Source organism: Lepidochelys olivacea, assembly GCF_965140295.1.
Source record: "Lepidochelys olivacea isolate rLepOli2 genome assembly, chromosome: 1".
In the NCBI taxonomy this organism is placed as follows: Eukaryota; Metazoa; Chordata; order Testudines; family Cheloniidae; genus Lepidochelys; species Lepidochelys olivacea.
The window spans coordinates 144,748,118-144,755,243 of NC_140411.1; the positions used below are offsets into that span (position 1 = coordinate 144,748,118).

At 48.0% G+C, this 7,126-nt stretch overlaps 1 long non-coding RNA gene across 1 annotated transcript in view; it reads left to right on the forward strand.

Moving 5' to 3' along the window:
• LOC311526813 overlaps window positions 1–2,720 on the forward strand; it is a 53,599-nt gene extending 50,879 nt beyond the window's left edge. Inside the window, exon 6 of the long non-coding RNA XR_014713163.1 lies at window positions 979–2,720. This is a non-coding gene — a long non-coding RNA (uncharacterized lncRNA). The remainder of the gene's footprint in view (window positions 1–978) is intronic.
• The last annotated feature ends 4,406 nt before the right edge of the window (window positions 2,721–7,126 follow it).

Below are 7,126 nucleotides of genomic sequence, written 5' to 3' on the forward strand. Positions count from 1 at the left end.
ACAGGCCTGAATATCTATATCCTAACAGCAGTAATTATTTAAAGGGCCAGACTTTGAAAACTGGGATCAGGAGGCAATTGTGAAATATTAATAACTGTTTGCTTTCCATCTGAGGGTGTTAAAGTGCTTCAAACATTAATCCTTGCATCACTCCATGTGACTAGGTAGGTGGGTAGGCAGGAGTGAGGGAAAAGGGAGAGAGAAAGGTCCCTCTGTACTGCAGAGGGTTTTATGGGGTTTTTTTCTTGTTTACAGTAGAAAATTTTAACTAAAACTGACATAGTCAAAGTGGCACATTGAATAAAGACTAGGAGTAGATGGGTCATTACAAAAACAAATTTCACCCTGCTGATACTCACACCTTCTTGTCAACTGTTTGAAATGGGCCACCTTGATTACATTGGCCTAATAAGCACTACAAAAGTGATTTTTTTTCCTCCCTTGGTATTCACCCCTTCTTGTCAACCGTTCAGAATAGCCCACTTCCACCTTAATTGAATTGGATCATTAGCACTGACCCCCAGCTTGGTAAGGCAACTCCCATCTTTTCATGTTCTGTGTATTAATACCTACCTCTGTATTTTCCGCTCCATGCATCCGATGAAGTGGGTTTTAGCTCACGAAAGCTTATGCCCAAATAAATGTGTTAGCCTCTAAGGTGCCACAAGGACTCCTCGTTGTTTTTGCTGATACAGACTAACATGGCTACCACTCTGAAACTCTCATTTTGGTTTCAGAATACCTTGCCTCAGTTTACCTTAACTGATCTAACCAAATGAGTTTATAAACTGAGTTAATTACAGCACTACAATTTTCTCCCATAGATAAGGCCTCAGTCACAAAGATGGCTTTGTCCTTGTGTAATGTACTGTGTGTGGGTGTGGATGTGAGTGAAACTGGATCAGCCACTAGAGAGAGTGACTTAGGGTACGTCTACAGTATGAAATTATTTTGAAATTATTCTATTCGAATTTTCAGAAGCGATTTTATACATTCAGTCTTGTGTGTCCCCACTAAAGCACATGAATTCGGCGGAGTGCGTCCACAGTACCGAGGCTAGCATCAAATCTCGAAGCGGTGGGTAGCTATCCCACAGTTCCTGCCACCCATTGGAATTCTGGGATAAGCTCCCAGTGCATGATGGGGCAAAAACATTCTCGTGGGTGTTTCTGGGTGTGTGTCGTCAGTTGCTCCTCCCTCCGTGGAAGCTATGGCAGACAATCATTTCGTGCCTTTTGGGCATGCAGACGTCATACTGCTTTCAGCTGCTCTTCTGCTACTATGATTCCACCTCTCATTTCCTCTCGTCTTCCTATGTAATCTCTATAATATCTACTCTTTCTCTTCCTCGTCGCCCGCTTCCGCTGCCAACTCTGCTCGGCCATCATGAACCGAGCAGCACAGCTTCTGCTGCCAACTCTGCTCTTCCGCTCTTGCAGTGCTACTGTGCCTCTCCATGTTGTCTGCCCTGGGCTCCTGCCTCCTTGAAACCTACAGAAGACAACCATTGCCTGCCTTTTTTCGGCTATTGTGAACTGAACAGCACGTCTTCCGCTGCCACTGTGCTCTCCTACGTTTTGCGCCCTTTTGCCCGGATTACCCATGCAGGTGCCATATAGCAGCAAGCATGGAGCCCGCTCAGAACTTTGCTGCGGTTTTCACCATTGTAAATACCTTTCACACATTATCCAGCAGTATGTGCAGTACCTGCAAAACAGGGCAAGGAAGTGATGACAGTGTGATTACAATACTGATGTGGACATGGACACAGGCATTCCCAGAAGCACGGCATGTGGCGATTGGGAGATCCTGGTGGCGTTGAGCCAGGTTCATGCTGTGGAACGCCAATTCTGGGTCAGGCAAACAAGCGCAGACTGGTAGGACAGCATAGTGTTGAAGGTATGGGATGATTCCCAGTGACTGCGAAACTTTCATATGCATAGGGCCACTTTCATGGAACTTTGTGACTTCCTGTCCCCTGCCCTGAAGCACAAAAACACCAAAATGAGAGCAGCCCTCACAGTTGAGAAGTGAGTGGCCATAGCCCTGTGGAAGCTTGCAACACCCAACAGCTACCATGTCAGTCGGGAATCAGTTTGGAGTGAGCAAATCTACTGTGGGGGTTGCTGTGCTGCAAGTAGCCAACGCAATCATTGACCAGCTGCTATCAAAGGTAGTGACTCTGGAAAATGTACAGACCATTGTGGATGGCTTTAATGCGCTGGGGTTCCCTAACTGCAGTGGGGTGATAGACGGAACGCATGTTGGGGATGTTGAAATGTCTATAGTTATCCTCGGGGACCCAGCCTACCCCTTAATGCCATGGCTCATGAAGCTGTACACAGGCACCCTGGACAGTAGTAAGGAGCAGTTCAACTATATGGTGAGCAAGTGCAGAATGGTCGTAGAATGTGCTTTTGGATGTTTGAAAGCGCGCTGGCACAGTTTACTGACTCGTTTAGATCTCAGCACAACCAATATTCCAATTGTAATTGCTGCTTGTTGTGTGCTCCACAATATCTGTGAGAGTAAGGGGGAGACGTTTATGGTGGGGTGGGAGGTTGAGGCAGCTCACCTGGCGGCAAATTTCACACAGCCAGACAACAGGGCAATTAGAAGAGCGCAACAGAGCACGCTGCACATCAGAGAAGCTTTGAAAGCCAGTTTCATGACTGGCCAGGGTATGGTGTTACAGTTGTGTTTGTTTCTCTTGAAGTGAGCCGCCCCTTATATATATGAAAGGAAATAAAGTCACAATTGTTTAAAAACCATTCTTTATTGTTTGTTGCACAACACATTGAGAGAAATGAGAAGGTAGACTGGGGGAGGGGGAGGATTCGGTTGGGAGGGTGGAGGAGGAGAGAAGGACAAGTCCAGAAACCAAATAAAAATTTAGGATATGCCAGCCTTCTGGTGCTTGTGCAATCCTCTGGGGTTGAGTGTGTGGGTCCCCGTAGCCTCCCCCCTGGTCCGTGGGAATCTGGGTGAGGACGCTATTGAACTTGGGGAGGAAGGAAGGCAGTTATACAGGGGTTACAGTGGCGGTCTGTGGTCTTGCTGCCTTTCCCGCATTAGATCCACCGTACAGTGGAGCATGTCAGTTTGTTCCCCCACGAACTTGAGCATAGCATCCTGCCTGCTCTCATCGCGTGCGTCCCTCCTCTCTTCGTATTCATTGAACTCTATATGGGACTCCGCAATTGTTTGCCTCCACACATTCAGCTGGGCCCTATCATTGCTGGAGGACTGCATGAGCTCTGTGAACATGTCGTACCGAGTTTGTTTTTTCCGCCTTCTAATCTGGACCAGCCTCTGGGACGGAGTAGTTAGGGGTGTTGAAACATTTGCACCTGCGGGAGGGGGAAAAGGGAGGGTAGTATTTTAAAAGATACATTTTAGAGAACAAAGGGGACACTCTTTCTCAGTGAAACAGGCAATTCGTAGTACACAGCACATTGTCTTTCTGTACAAGGTCGCATTTTGCCTCTTATACTGAAGTGCCTGCCATTTTGGTGTGAGTAAGCCATCACATGCAGCCAGGCAACAGAATTCAGCTTGCAGGCAGCCATGGTAAGCTCTAGGGGCATGAGGGGTTCTGCTTCTTCCACATTCATTTCAATGCTTTCAAATTGCCGGGCCCCCTTTGCCATAGCAAGCAATGCCTGGTGGGTTTGCCATATGAAAGGAGGGCCTGCGGGCTCTCTGGGATGATCGCTTCACACAACCCCCGCCCCTCACCCCCCGCTCACCCCCACACCCACCGTGTGGCTCTGATGAGGCTCTGAGCAGGGATGAGCCCTTTAAACTAAAGGCGAACAGCCCAGATCGGCTGGGTTTCTCCCCACCCCCACAGCATGGCTCCGATCAGGCTCTCACTCACCAGAAGTGCCTTCTCCAGGGTCATGGTCCAGGTGCCTGCCTGCCTTGGGAGTGGAGGAAGGCTATTGGCTCCAGCGTTATTCCCCAACGGATTCCCCACTTGCCGCCTGTGCACTGTCCTCCTCCTCCTCCTCCTCCTTTTTGTCCTCCAATAACTCATCCTCCTTGCTCTGTGCAACTCCCCCCTTGCAGGTGTCCATGGACAGTTGTGGCGTAGTGGTGGCATCACCCCCCATAATTGCATGCAGCTCACGGTAGAAGCAGCATGTATGGGGCTGTGACCCAGAGTGCCCGTTCACCTCCCTGGCTTTTTGGTATGCTTGCCTGAGCTCCTTGATTTTTGTAAGACACTGCTCTGTGACCCTGGAGTAGCCTCTTTCCGTCTCTTTCCCTGGAGACTTTAGCATACGTATTTGTGTTTCTTTTTTTAGAACATAGTTCTGCCATAACAGATTCATCTCCCCAACATGCGATGAGATCCAGTATTTCCCGTTTGGACCATGTTGGAGCTCATCTGCAAATCCAGGACTTCGTGGTCTCTTGTGATGGTGGACTCTACATGGTTGCCTGTGATGGTGGACTATGCTCATGGTCACCTGTGCTGATGAGCTCGCCATGGTGACCAAACAGGAAATGAAATTCAAAAGTTCCTGGAGGTTTTGCTGCCTACCTGGCTAGTGCATCGGAGTTGACAGTGTTGTCCAGAGCGGTCACAAGGGAGCATTCTGAGATAGCTCCCGGAAGCCAATAACATTGAATTGCATCCACAGTACCTGTAACCAAAACTGCGATCTCGATTTTAGCGCTACTCCACTTGCCGAGGTGGAGTACAGAAACCAGAATAAAGAGCCCTTTAAATAAAAAAAAACGGTTTGGTTGTGTGGACAGAATCAGTTTTATTTCGAATTAATTTGGCTAATTCTGAAATAACCGCGTACTGTAGACCAGGCCATAGATAAGAGAAGGGACCCACTAATACTGCCAGCTAAAGGACACATTTTAAAATCTTTTAATTCTATGTTCAAGTTTATAAATGGCTGGTGTATGCGGACTTGGGCTATACAGAGTTCTAAACTGTAGAAGCTACCCTACAGAGTTCATGCAGGGGAAAAAAACAGTTGGGTGATTCCTTCTTAAATTTGGTTGCTGCTGCTTTCTGCTATCCTGTGGCATCACTTTCTGTGAAAGGTGGGTACCAGGAAACTTAACAAGGAGTGTTCCTGCTAGTTCTCACCACCAGGGCCGGCTCCAGGCACCAGCAAAACAAGCAGGTGCTTGGGGGGTACATTTCTAGGGGCGGCATTCCGGCGCCAGCCATGCCACCCCTAGAAATGTGCCCCCACGCCCCAGCTCACCTCTGCTCCGCCTCCGCCTGCTCCCCTGAGCGCGCCACCGCCGCTCCGCTTCTACCCCTCCCTCCCAGGCTTGCCGCGCACCAAACAGCTGTTTGGCACGGCAAGCCTGCGAGGGAGGGAGAAGTCGAGCGGTGGCGCGCTTGTGGGAGGTGGTGGTGGTGGAGCAGAGGTGAGCTGGGACAGGGAGCAGTTCCTCTATCCCCTCCCACCCTCACTCACCTCCGCTCGTCCTGCTCCCCTGAACGCACTGCCTCTCCCTCACCTGAGAGGGAGGGGGGAGAAGAGGAGCGGCGGTGTGTTCAGGGAAGCAGGAGAAGCGGAGGTGAGCTAGGACAGGGCGTTGTGGGGGGAAGAGCCACAGGAAGCAATGGGGGGGGAAATGTGGCACGCCCGGGGGAGAAGATGGGGCCGGGGATTTGGGGAAGGGCGGAGTTGGGGCAGAGCTGGGGGTGGGGAGGCACGAAAAAAAAGCAGAGACGGCCAAAAAATTTTTTGCTTGGGGTGCCAAAAATCCTAGAGCCAGCCCTGGTCACCACTACTGTGCAGATTACCTGTGAACTCCAATTTCCACACATGTGTGTGCACACGCACACACGCACACACACACTGAGATTTGTACAACCAAAGGCCCTGATCCTTTTAACTGTGATCATGTGTAATACTGATGTAAAGTGAAAGATGGGTATTATATTAGTGAAGGCTCTCTCACTCTCTTTTGTTATATCCATCCAATTTTGGCTTGCCAGATCAGGAGACCGAAAATTAAGTTTTCTGAAAACTAACAGTTTTCACAGTGGCATTGTAGATTTTTTTCACTTAACAAAACCTGGAAGAGAAACTAGATGATTCCTGGATAGGTGATCCTATAAAGAATTATTTTTTCCAGATTTTTTAATTTTTATTACTATTAGGGGGTGGCAGGTCAAGGAATGAAATTATTTGAGTTAATAAAATGTTGCTTTTCCTTTGGCCCATGTCATTTATTATATATTATCTTTTATTATCAGACATTGAATTTGTGATCTCTCTCTATTGTAAATTAGCTGACAATACACATATGCTCCACCACCTTCAACTATGCTTCTTCTCAGTTAGTCTGTCAGAGTGTGAATACTAGCCAAAACAAAACAAAAAACAAACAGTGGGTCAGCTGCTGAGAACTTGCAGAGCCAGACCCAGGGCATGACTGGAAGGGAAAGCATCTACCAATCAACATCTGATAGCTGACTGAGGAGTTGTGGAAGCAGAACAAAGGGGCATTTGTGGGAGCTAGAGGCAGTGTTTAATTTGTAATGGAAGAGGTGCCAGGGTTCAAGGAATTATTTAATTTTAAATTTTAAACTTGTTATGATTTTGAATGTGCAGCAGTATTATTGTCATTACTTAAGATTCTGTCACCGGTATTTTTAGTAAAAGTCAGGGACAGGTCACAGACAATAAACAAAAATTCAGGAAAGCCCACAACCTGTCCCTGACTTTTACTAAAAATATCCTGGGGGGAGGGACAAACAGAGTGCTACTGGGGCTTACTGCTGTTCCAGGAGCTGCTGCTCCAGGGCTGGCCACTGGCTCCAGCAGCCCTGGGGCTGACCACCGGTCAGCTGTTCCGTGGCTTGGAGCTGGGTGCTGATCAGATGTTCTGGCAGCCCCAGGGCTGACAGGTGCTCCCGCCCTGCCCCAGAAGGAGATCCCAGAAAGTCAAGGAACCTGTGACAGAATCATATCCTTAGTCATTACCAATTACTATAATACCGCTGCACATTCAGTCATAACAAGTTTATTTAAAAAGAGTAGCCTATTGTACATACCAGTTGTACGTATCTAGTGTACGTACCAGTGATATTTACAACCACGTATTCTACATCATTTATAAAGTAGTAGCTTATGTAGAA